Below are 13,412 nucleotides of genomic sequence, written 5' to 3' on the forward strand. Positions count from 1 at the left end.
GTGATGGGTTTGACGGGGAGGGATGTGTGTCCTGCAGACAGTTCCAAGGGCCATATAGACAGCTCTGGGGACAGTGGCAGACACTGAGCTCTCAAATTTCAGCGGCGCCTTGTGAGACATTAAAATATGGTGCCCACACCTCTCACAGCATTGTTCTATAGCGTTGTTATGGTGGCCCCTGCAGCGCGGCCAAACCAATTGTGCTACCATAAAACCGCCTCTGCTGTAGGGTTTCCTCTCCCTGTTTTAGACCAATGAACTGTCCAACAACAAAATAATTGCATGTTTGCTTGTTACCGAGACAATGGGAAAACACCTTTTCCAGTCCATCACCAGCTCTAATGCTAATGCTGACCTTACAAGCATCCCCCTTCACGTCGACCTATGGCCCTGTCCACAGTTAATCCTTCCAAACTGGAGCATAATTCCTTTTGTGGCATTAGAAATAAAGTCATCCCAGAAGGCAACATACAATTTTGCTTATCCTTTGACCACATGGATCTCATAGGTAAGCTTCTATAGCTACTGCTGCCTTCCAAACCTTTTTTGGACCAACAGCCTATGGGCAGCTCAACAGCACTTTCCCAGTGTCACGTGTGAGAACAAGCCTATCTGCATTCAAGGGAAAGCATACAAACAGAATTACCAAACTTGTCTTTTGTTTACAATTGTCTTTCTTGCTCCTGGGACCAAGGCATGAGAAGAGGGCCTGCATCTCTTGCCGGTGTGTTTTCTGGTTTTCTTTAAAGAGCCACGAGGTACTGATATTGATACTTCCGTTACAGCTTTTGGCTGAGGCAAATGAAACCTGACTTGTGTGATGGTAGCTCAGACCAGGAAAGTCAGTGCCTCTTTGATAACTGGAAGTTCAGCATTATTATAGTCTGTGGAAACTGGGTTCAATCACAAACAAGCCGTTAAACAGTGGCTTGAACAAATATATGAATAAACAACTGTTGGCAGAGCCTTACCAGTGCCTGAGACCAGAGCTGCATCTTAACTGATTTACGATAAAATCAGGTCTGTGAATTACCCATTCTTAAATTGTTTCTCTCCCGCTCTGTTGGGAAAACAAAAGATACATTGAAGGGCTCCTTGCTACCAACACCTTCGTTTAAAATTGTCAGACATCATGGAGCCAAATTTGCACTTTTGTTAAAGAAACACCCTTCCTGTCAGAGCAACTGCCCTGTGGCTCCTCAAGGTGTGACAAGGAGAATTGTCCTCCTGTATATTGTTTTAAAGAAGAATAAGTTATTGATGGTGCTGTATGTAAGTCTGGCTCCAAAACTCATAAACACCTCATGAGAATCTTGAGAATCCTGCCAGGTGCTGAAACAGTTCCTTATTTATTATTATATTTGTTAACCACCCTATAACATGGTTTTGGGGGCACTGTTCAATAAAATTTTAAAGCGAATTTTAAAAAGGCAAGAATACAACTAAATACCACAATAAACAGCACAGTGTGGCAGTGTTGTTGTTGTTGTTTAAAAAAAATCCTAATAATAATGGCTCTCAGATTCACTTAGTTGTAGGGAAAGCTGAAATAAACTCGTAAGAACTAAAAATCTAAGAGCAGCACAGCCATGAAAAAAGCCAAGTCAAAATATCAATATCAGTCTTACACAGTGCTAATTAAGAGTGAGAGGATGTTAAAAGAAGCCAAATATGCCCAGAGGAGCAGGAAACTATTTGCCTGTTAATAAGCATGGGTTCTATCCAACTCAATTCTACTCAGAGTTTCATGGGTTTCCCCTGAGCATGACTAATGCTGGATGCAACCCCAAGATCACAATCCAAACTAACCATACCCACTCAGAAGTAAGTCCCACTGAATACACGAGAGCATATTCCCAGGTAAATAGGGTTAGGATTACACCCTAAGAGATATAACCAAGTGAGTTCTAGTCAGAGTAGGCCCACTGAAATGAATGGACCTAAGATAGTTTTATGTCCATTAATATCAACAGGTCTACTATGACCGACTGGATACAATTTAACTTAGAAGCAGCAGTTATATAGCATATGTCAGTCTTTCAAAGTGCGTCACATATGAAGTATTACAGCTGCGTGTCATCTCCATCTTGAAGTCCCCTCACTCTGTATCCATGGATGACATCCCCCAACACCTTCAAATACATCAGGGATGGGGTACTTCAGGTCCAGGGGCCAACTAAGAATCTCCAGGCCTCTCTTGGAACTTCTCTGGGCCACACAACCTCACCAGCCCTGCTTTGCTCCCTCCTTGAGCATTGTGATAGGAATTTTGAGGTCTTAGATATATGGAAATGTTCATAGGTGTACCAGCCAAGCATGTACATAGATCAGCACAGGAAGACCAACCTGGAACCATTTTGATTCCTAAACTGAGCAAATGTTTTCTCCGCAAGGTCAAAGTGGGAAACCTCCCCATTGTCTCTTTCCTCACAAATCCTGTCTTAAGGGCACATTTAAGATATGAATAGGGTGTGAGCCTGTGACCTGGCCCAGGAACTAAGTATTTATCATTACAAAAGACTGGCCAGGCTTCCCAGGCAATCCGATCAAGTAACCTACCAGACAGGAGATAAACAATGACAGGAGAAAAACAACATTCAAATTTCTGTTGTAGACCACCTTTTCTGTGATGTAGGTGTGATGTAGGGGTGGTGGTCCTGGATTACACCCCTTCTGTGATGCATGTATGATGTATGGAGGGGTGGTCTTGAGCTCCAGGGCAGGGAATTTAAAATGTCTATATAGGGGCAGGGACACTTTGGCTCTGGGTTCTTCCTCCTTTCCTGCGGGTAAGGGGAGCACCCTGTTGCAACAGATCAATAAAGATAAAGCTTACTAGCTGCTTTGCTTCTCAATATTCTCTGGTTGGCCTCTGTTATTTTCTCCTACCAATAGGGAACCTATGTAAGGACTCTATATGGACGCTTGATAACCCATAAGGGAAAAGGGCAATTTTTGTTTACAACAGTGTTTTTGCTTCGACTGGCTGGATGAAGAAGAGTGGTGGGAACTTGCCTCCCAAGGAGGGCTCAGAAGATGACGTCTGGAGCCTGGTGGTGGAACACTAAAGAGCAGTCAGCAGAAAGGATGAGATGGGAGTGGATAGAAGCAGGAGACTTCAGCAATGAAGGAGGGCCTTCTGGGACTGGATTAGAAGCTGAGAGTTGCAGTGTGTGTGCAAACAAGCCAAAGAATGGCCTACAGGTCCATGATGCAGTTCCACTGCTGAAACTAAGCAGGTTGAGTCCTGTAATTTCTCTGAAAGGGATTGAACCTGAGATACATATATAAGGCACCCTGAACTCTGACTTTCCCCAACCTGTTGCCTTCCAGGTGTTGTTGAACTATGACTCCCATCATGTCTTGCACTGGCTGGCTGGAACTGATGGAAGTTGGAATCCAAAACATCTAGGTTGAAGAAGCCTGGTGGAATCGAATCAGTGACAGACCAGCCACTCTCATATCTGCGTCAGAGACAAAGGAGCATGAATGATGTGCACCTCTGCTGATTCAAGCAGCCATGAGTAGCCATAAATTTATTTTTCCCCGATTATAAAAGAAAGGAGAGGAAAGAGAAGGGGGACATTTCAAGCATGCTGATTCAAACAAATAACAAAGATTAGCTCTTTTGATTTCAATCATAGTAGTGACACACTATCTTTTGGCACAATCACGAGGCGTTAGCTCTTTGTGGCTTCTGCCCACGGTGTGTTTTGTTATCTGCTTTTTGAGCACATTTAAAATAGTAACTCCAGGAGGAGTGGGGTGGTGGTGGGGAAGAGATAAAAGAAGCGGATGAACAGGTAGCTCCGTTTAAGCAGTTCACAAAGATGATCGCTGCACAGACAAAATTCTGTTCCTGTTGAAATCAATGGGAGCTTGGCTCCCGACTTCAAAAGATGCACAATTTTGCTCGGATTCTTTTTTGTGTGTGCGTGCTTTTTTTGTTTTGTTTTAAAGCAACCAAATCTTTATTTATCCCACAATACATGTGAACGACGACGCTGTTCACTATTTTATGTTTCTCATTTTATGCGGGAACGGCCTGAGGATGTTTCAGAAAGAGAACAGGGGAGAGGTGGAAGAGAGGCTTTGAAGTCATTGTTCCAGGACTCAGCAGGGAGCTCAGAATACTATCAGCAACCCCAACCGCCAGCAACACGCGCTCACAAACTGACTATAACGGACAAATCTGGGGTCTCTTCCCTGATGTGAAACTGCCTCTAAGGAGTGAATAAAGAACATTTCACTGGGGCGGAGGGACAAGTCAGAAAAAATGCATCCAAAGTTTTATATTAAAGCCACAGCTTTAAATTTTGTTTGGTGGTGATGAGGGATGTCTTCCAGTGAACGGTTTGCAGTGTCGTGCATACAATCAGGTCTATACTCAACTTGAAATAATTTAACAAGAATTTTAGACGGGGGGGGGGGCAAAATGCCACGTCTTTTGAGGGACAGGTGAAGGGCAGGGCCGCCCTGGATGGAAAGAAAGGGGGAGCAGAGCACAGCACAAGGAGTCTTGATTAAAAATAAAAATGCTTTGTGCACCCATGTCTAATCTTGCCCCTTTCTAAAATTTATTTATTAGGGTGTTTTTATTTTTGTAAATCTACCAATGATTAAATTAAAATCAGGATTAAGGGGTTTTCTGAACAAGAAGAAGAGGAGGAGGAGGAGGAGTTTGGATTTGATATAACGCTTTATCACTCCCCTTCAGGAGTCTCAAAGTGGCTAACATTCTCCTTTCCTTTCCTCCCCCACAACAAACGCTCTGTGAGGTGAGTGAGGCTGAGAGACTTCAGAGAAGTGTGACTAGTCCAAGGTCACCCAGCAGCTGCATGTGGAGGAGCGGAGACGCGAACCCGGTTCACCAGATTACAAGTCTACCGCTCTTAACCACCACACCACACGGTGGAGGGCATGTGTGCTGTGTCCCATTGGTTGTGGTGCCACTCACCTTTCTTCTGCTCTTTGGTGGGGATGACAAAAATGGAAGGGTCAGGGAGGGTGAGTTGGGGGGGTGAGAAATGTCCCTATTTTCATTTGAAGAATGTTGGAGGGGATGCTGGCTCTATGGCACATTCTCACACTTTTGTCCAAAAGGTTTGGCCAGCTCTGCCATACAGCAATTCTATAATGCAGTCAATGTTATCCCTCAAATTACAGCTGAGTGTCAAGGACTGAGAGTGAAAGTTGCTTGCCTAAGGCCCCCTTGTGTGTCCACAATGGAGGTGAAATCTGAACCTGTGTCTTCCCAATTCATTATTCAGCGGACCGCACAATACCATTTCCCTTTAATGCACTGGACCCTGTTTTTTTAGAAGTGGCACCTACAAATTGATTCACAGATGCTTTTAACTTCACTTGGTTACCACATTGCTTGAGTGCTTAACAGCACTTGACTGCTCACGGTTGAATATGTGTGGGATTACTCCATTGAAAAGCATTGTGACAGGGAGGATGTGAAGCGTCAGACCCTTCTCATGGTGCTTGACCTGCAACAGCTTGTTTACATGTGCAAAGTTGCCATTGGAACCTGCAGTCAAGTGGTGAACCAAATGCTTGAAGCAGGGTTTTGAGCTCTAAGGCCAACTCTAAGGCAAGTTTCTGCTCTATAACCAACCCTTAGAATTTGTTTTTATCCTCTCTCCCAATTTATTTCTTAACTTCTTTTAGTGCTTCACTTTGTTGTTTTAATTTATTGTTTTATCTCATTGTTTTGTTGTTCTAACTCCCCTAAACTGTGAGGCTGTATGAAGCTGGGCTGGGCTGAACACTTTGCTAGGCAGTGCCAAATGCAAGGTCGAGCCAAAGTTTACAAGATACTATTTATAAATTTCAAGGGACGCGGGTGGTGCTGTGGGTTAAACTACAGAGCCTAGGGCTTGCCGATCAGAAGGTCGGCGGTTCGAGTCCCCGCAACGGGGTGAGCTCCCGTTGTTCAGTCCCTGCTCCTGCCAACCTAGCAGTTCGAAAGCACGTCAAAGTGCAAGTAGATAAATAGGTACAGCTCCGGTGGGAAGGTAAACGGCGTTTCTGTGCGCTGCTCTGGTTCGCTAGAAGTGGCTTAGTCATGCTGGCCACATGGCCCAGAAGCTGTACGCCGGCTCCCTTGGCCAATAAAGCAAGACTGGACCTAATGGTCAGGGGTCCCTTCACCTTTAGTTATAAATTTAGACATATGCTGTCCTTCAGTCCTTCTATGACTATGTACAGCCCTGTCCCTGTCATTAGGTAGAATTGGGCACCCATTTCAAGCAGCAAATGTTGGGGAATATTGGGAAGCAATCGTAGACATTCCTCTTCAAGTCCAGAGGCATTTCCCAAGTTGGAGAACAGCTGTATATGCCACATGGCAGGCCCTACTCTCACTAAGGTAGTCTTCGCTATCACATATGGTGGAGGATGCTGTCCCTTCGGCAGTGCTGAAGTCAGATTCAATAGCTGCTCCAGTTGACAGCTATTGCAGATATCCGTACCAGGGTTGGCTCAAGACATTTTGCTGCCTGAGGCAAAGGGCGAGATGGTACCCTCCCCCAAGGCACACACAGAAGCCAAGTGGATTGCCAGTTGAATCTTACTCTGATAACGGTGAAAGGAAAATCTCTTCCACTGCACTTGAGGGCAGCCAACTAGCATAGGGGGTACAAGGCAGGCCATGTGGCACTCACAGCTCTGTCCTCTCTCTGTCCCTCAGCACCTGCCACCTGAGGCAGCTGCCTTACTCTGCCTCATTGTAGGGCCGGCCCTGTTCTGTACATTGAATCCTGTCATTTACCTCGGAAACAAAATGTCTTGGGCTGGTCCTGAAAGAAAATGATTCTAGGCTGCAGGATTCTCCAGGTTAATTCCCAGAGCTGGAGTCTGTAGCTTCAAGCAATTGTTAAACGGAGTTTAGCATTACATTTGTAAAAGAGAGTCTTTCTTGAATAGGAAAAACATAGGGAACACAAGCAAAAATTACACTTCTGAAAATCGGGACTGTTTGGCAGATGCATCGCTTCTTGGGATATAATAGGGCACCATTTTCTTCCACACCCTGTGATAATCCCAATCAGCGTTGTTTCCGTTCTGCTGCAGTTTGCCTTCTACCAAACACTATGCTATTCGTCTTGCTGTTGACTTTGGCAGCACTACAGAGTTTACATAACTACATTGTCACTGTGTTATTCCACGCCATTTATTTCAATGCAAGGGAGATGCAGTGCAAACAGGGGGAGAATTTAATCAAGGAAGGGTCATTTGCAGACTGAAAGCAACAACAACAGTGAATACCACTTATATTTGCTGGATTGATTTCTTTTCTGGACGTGGGATGAATAGGCTAACATTGGCAGTTTCTGCTTCCATTTCTGTTTTTATTGGAATTCTCCAACAACCCTAATTACTTCAGAAAACCTGAGATTGGCGAGTTAACCTGTTAGCTCATTCTAAAATATTATTTAAGGCAGGTTTACAACCACCTGCATTAGGAGCCGAGACTTGGAAGAGGGAAGAATATCATCATCAAAGTTAAAGAGTAAGGTTCCCTTCAGGGCAAATGCATGTAATTGAAAGATCTTCCATTTGAAGACTTGCCATGGAGAAGAGTCAATGGGGTTTCGTTTAATTTTGCAGAAATTTCAAGTGTTACCATTGTGCAGCCTTTTTTTATGAGGAATTACTTTGTCATAAGCACAAAGCTTCCTTTAAATATAGATGTAATCTTTTGAGCTTTTCAAAGCAACCCATTTCCCTTTGTGAGACTTCCATTATCACCTGTCATGCCCTGTATGAGAAAAGATTTAATATCCATGATTGCTGCTACCTTTGACTGCTAAGGCAGAGCAATGCAAATACTAATGATGTTCCAAAATGGTTATGCAGCACAGACAAAAGATTCATGGGTGACACATAGGTGGATAGTGTCATTAAGCCAGTTAGTCACTAGGTGGCACTGGACTTAGAGGAGTGGGTGGACTCTGGGTAGAATCAGGATGTTCCTGCTACAGTTCTCTTCTTGTCAGATTTTCCTATCAGTTTGCAGCATTATTTTCATTATTATTATTTTGAAAGGATGTACAAAAGGGTCATCTACACAGTTCTCCTAAGATATGAGTACCAGCTGCAGTTTCTGAACCATCTTCAAAGCCAGTCCCATATATGATGCATTGCAGTAATTACTGAACACCATGAAACGGACACCCCCCCCTTTCACCTTTTGGGTGCAACTGCAGATCCAGTTTTAATATTCCTTAAAATTATTTTAATAAGAAAGCAATGCAATTGATCGTTACTCCTTCCAGTTCTCCTTTTCTGAGCCCAACGTTTCCTTCATCCGCTAATAAGAACTGAAAAATAGTTTCATCCAGTATGCAAGCAAGCAAAAATAGTTCCCTAAACAATGTTGAAAAATTCTCTTTTCCGAGCTCCTCCCGAACTGTTAGAAAATGTCAATCCTCTCCCTGGAGAATATTTGGCAAATTTCATCACCCACAAATAATGCATTCTGAGAAACAATTTTAATTAGCCCTACATTTTAGTGGGGCTAAAGTGGAGGCCGAGCAATCCATTATTTTTTTTAAAAAATGATATTTATTAGAATTTTCAATAGAGGCTGAGCAATCCAAACTCCCTTTGTGCCAGGCTGGGTGGGTGTCTGTCTGCCCAGCCCCGCCAGGCTCCCACTGGCTTCTGCCCACAGAGTGATGCCAGCGTTACTCTGCTGGTGAGGAGGTTCCCCTTCTGCCCACTGAACATACAGGTAAGCAGAAGTGTTGCCCAAATGATTCTCCAGAGTGAGCCTCCACCTATTCATCACTTTAGCGCTGTGGGTTAAACCACAGAGCCTCTTGGGCTTGCAATCAGAAGGTTGGCGGTTCAAATCCCTGTGACGGGGTGAGCTCCTGTTGCTCTGTCCCAGCTCCTGCCAACCTAGCAGTTCAAAAGCATGCCAGGGCAAGTAGATGAATGAGGCATTTTTGTTGGGGATTGTAGGGAAAGACCTGCCAAAAAGGTTGAAAAACATCTTCATGTATGCGACAACGGCCGCGAGAGTTCTGGTAGCACAAGGATGGAAGACTGAAGAAACCCCAGCTAAAGAATCATGGCAAGAAAAATTGATGGACTATGCAGAACTGGCAAAACTGACATATAAGCTACAGGACAAGGATAACTGTGACTTTAAGGATGAATGGGAACCCTTTACAAAGTATCTGAAGATGCAACAAAGCGAACTGGACTCCTTGGCAGGTTTTGAATAAAGATTCACAAACTTTTTATTGATAATAATCAGCTAAATAGTCTGAGGATCTATACAACTTTGTAACATGCAGAAAACAGCATTCTAAGAGAAACCAAAGACTGGAACTGAGGGAAGTCGGGGTGGGGTGAGGGTGGGTGGGTTTTGTGTGGGAGGGGGGAGGGAGGGAAAATGGGGGGGAAAACAAGGATGATATGTTTTTGGATAATATGTCTTGTTATAATTTTGAATTTAAAAAAAATTAAAAAGAAAAAAATGGTGTTTCTGTGTGCGGCTCTGGTTTGCCAGAAGTGGCTTAGTCATGCTGGCCACATGACCCGGAAGCTGTACGCCGGCTCCCTCGGCCAGTAAAGTGAGATGGGCGCTGCAACCCCAGAGTCATCTACGACTGGAGCTAAAGGTCAGGGGTCCCTTTACCCTTACCCCTGCCCACAGGGAAATGATATTTATTTCCCTTTCCTCCTCCTGTGCTGTTTCCCCCCCTTGACCTATCCTTCCTCACCACTTCAGTAGCTTCAACCTCCCATCCCCACTCCCCAAGCTTATGATGTTCTGGAGTCTGCCCTCAATGTTCAGCTGTTTGTTTGGTTTGTCTTTTTGCAATACTTATTACAGGTCATTTTGCAATAACATCTACACACAGAGAGACAAACAAACACACACACACACTTTCTTGGAAACTCTGCAGTTTTTGCCAAGCACAGCCTTTCTATCTATTGAAACTTTTTTTATTATTATACTGTAACTATCAACTTTTATATTAAATGGCAGTAAGGTCCCACAAGGCCAATGATATGCTGGTTGTTTGTTAAAGTCACCATCTGGTAGGGGAACCCTGCTGCAAGTGAATTTCATTTAGTAAGGATAAAAAGGCAGCGCTGAAATTTCAATTTCGTTGCACAAACTGCTGTTCTTCCTATGCTGGGAGCTGCAAAATCAGATCCAGCCTTATCGTGTCTCTCACATTTGGGATACTGTCAATCCCACCTCAACAATCTTACAACTATTGTATGCCCCTCACAGATCTAGAGTCTACCCAAAAGAGCAGAGCAATTTTAACCCCTGATTTCAGCATATCAAGCTATGGAAGTACCTTAACTAGGCTGATATCACTGCAACACAGAAACAGAGAGAGAGAGATGTAATTATATCTGCTTTGTGTGTACATAAAGCACTGTAAGGCAGAGACACAAACGCCAAAGTCAGCCAATCCAGTGCCCTTCAGATATTGTTAGACTCCACCTCCTATCAGCTTGCATGGCCTACGACCAAGGATGCGGGGCGCTGTAGTCCCACAAAATCTGGAGGGCATCATGTCTCTTAGCTCTGCACTGAACTGTTATTGTGCTTGTGTGGAAGAAGAGGAGGAGGATTTGGACTTGATATCCCGCCTTTCACTCCCCTGAAGGAGTCTCAAAGCGGCTCACATTCTCCTTTCCCTTCCTCCCCCACAACAAACACTCTGTGAGGTGAGTGGGGCTGAGAGACTTCAGAGAAGTGTGACTAGCCCAGGGTCACCCAGCAGCTGCATGTGGAGGAGCAGGGAAGCAAACCCGGTTCACTAGATTACAAGACTACCGCTCTTAACCACACCACCACACTGGCTCTCATAAGAGGGTGAAGAATGATAGGTTTCCTTATACTGGTTTTGTCTAGGAAAGCACGACAGTGTAAAATATACCCGTATCTCTGCTACCAGCTAGGGAGAACTGTCCGTGCTTGTAGATTTAGGATGGTAATAGGGGAAGCACTTGTGGTCTAATTAGGTTAGATATGGCCCTTCTGCAAATGACCCCAGAAATCCTCAAAGGTATCATACTCAAATGAAAATTCAAAATGAAAGCAATTAGCAAAGTCTGTTTCTGGCAATATTTGGGATTTACAGGTCCCTCGTAAGGCAGAAGCATCTATTCCCCCCTTTCAATGCCCACACACCCTGCCCACACACCTGAGGAAGAGATTATTGTAGCTTGAAAGATACCGACCACATTGTGAACAGTTTAGGGTCCTCTTATTTTGGGGCGGGGGCGGGGGGATTTTGTTCTCTAAAGCTGTCTGGGTCTGCACTTCTCCTTTCAGCACCAGATTAATATCCTGGTATCAGTCTCACCAGCAAACTCTCCTCAGGGCCATGCCATATCTTTTTATGGTGCTGGTCAGTGTTGGTGCTGACCTTTAAAGCCCTCAGCCCAGTATACCTGAAGGAACGTCTCCACCCCCATTGCTTAGCCTAGACACTGAGGTCCAGCTCTGAGGGCCTTCTGGTGGCTCCCTCGCTACGAGAAGTGAGGTTACAGGGAACCAGACAGTGGGCCTTCTTGGTAGTGGTGCCTACCCTGTGGACCGCCTTCCCATCAGATGTCAAGGAAATAAACAACTATCTGACTTTTAGAAGACACCTGAAGGCAGCCCTGTTTAGGGAAGTTTTTAATGTTTGATGTTTTATCGTGTTTTTAATATTCTGTTGGCAGCTGCCCAGAGTGGTTGGGGAAACCCAGCCAGATGGGCAGGTATAAATATTATATTATCATGACTATTATTATTATTATTATTACTACTACTACTACTACTACTACAGTGGTACCTCGGGTTAAGTACTTAATTCGTTTTGGAAGTCTGTTCTTAACCTGAAACTGTTCTTAACCTGAAGCACCACTTTAGCTAATGGGGCCTCCCGCTGCCGCTGCCCCGCCAGAGCACAATTTCTGTTCTCATCCTGAAGCAAAGTTCTTAACCCAAAGAACTATTTCTGGATTAGCAGAGTCTGTAACCTGAAGCGTATGTAACCCGAGGTACCACTGTACTACTATTATGGGTACTGACGCTGGACCTGCTAAGCATACAGTATAATCCATGCCCATTAGCATCCTTGTTGCTATATTTTGAACCAATTAAAGCTTTCAGACAATCTTCAGATGAAGCTTCACATACAGCACCTTGAGTTTGGAAATCACCTTTACATGAATAATTCCACGGAGCTCAGGGTGGCATAGAGTCACAACAACCCTGTATAGCTCATGTAAAAGAGGGAAATAGGGAGACTTCCTACAGTGACAAAGCTAACACTTCATCTCCAGCTCTGATCGAATCCAGAGCTAGAGGCAAATGCAAGGCTTTCTAAGGGTCCCGTTTCCTAGGAGGTGGGCTTTCATCCACTGACATTCTTTGCCAAGCATCCAAGAAAGCGATCTCATCGCACCACTGTAAGGGTAAGGATGATAAGGAAATGTCTTGCACATTCTAGAGAAGGAAGTCTGGAAACCTGAAACCCTGTTTTGCAACAACAAACAAACAAACAAACAAACAGGGTTCAGATCTGCAAGTGCATTCATATTTGAAACACACAGGGACTGGGGCATTTTTCAAGGCATGCTATCAAATCCCAAGCCTGGCAACGTCCTTATGATAGCCTATCCTGCTCTTCAGTTTATTGCCGTAAATCTTCCAGGCCTCTTGCTGTGGTGGTGGCATTCACAGCTCACAAGGACTCCAAAGTCAAGTTCTTATCAACAGTGATGTTCCCACTGCTGTGGGAATGGCAAGGAATGCAGGCCTCCCCTCTGCAACCTTGGCGGCATTGTAGGACACTGTTATACTGCCAGGCTTCCTTAGATCTGACCTGAAGGGGAGAGGGTGGAGTAGTGTGTTGCTCCCTTGTGGTCGCCGCAATCTACGGTCTCTATGTTTCCCTTCCACCACCCAGATGCTGTGAGAGAACAGACTATAAAGGCCTCAGTGGCGCTCAGCCCCATGCTAAGAAACACAAAAGAATTTTTGTTCCAAGAATCAAACAGGATGTGGTTAGAAGTTAAAGTGAGAAAAAGCCTCTGCGAATAGGAGGAGAAACAGGACGCAGTAGGAGTCCGGTGTTGCAGAAAAGCAGCCTTAGTCGATGTGAAACTTCGAGACTTTTGCATTTCTGAGGTTCATACCTTTATCTGTTTGAAGAAGTTCTCTTGGTTAAAACAATAGCGATGGTTGGCCTCGTTTTGATAGCATTAAACACACACACACACACATGCAGGTGTTTGCACAACCTTTTTCTTTGGGCTTTGATAACTTGCACTCAAAACAAAAAGAAAGCACATACAAACAGCTAGGCTCTTTGGCATCCTGCTGTTTTGACCCTTTCAACGTTGTATGAAGTCTGAAGCGTTGCATCTGTATTTGG

This window comes from Podarcis gaigeae (genome assembly GCF_964106915.1).
Source record: "Podarcis gaigeae genome assembly, chromosome: 6".
NCBI lineage: Eukaryota > Metazoa > Chordata > Lepidosauria > Squamata > Lacertidae > Podarcis > Podarcis gaigeae.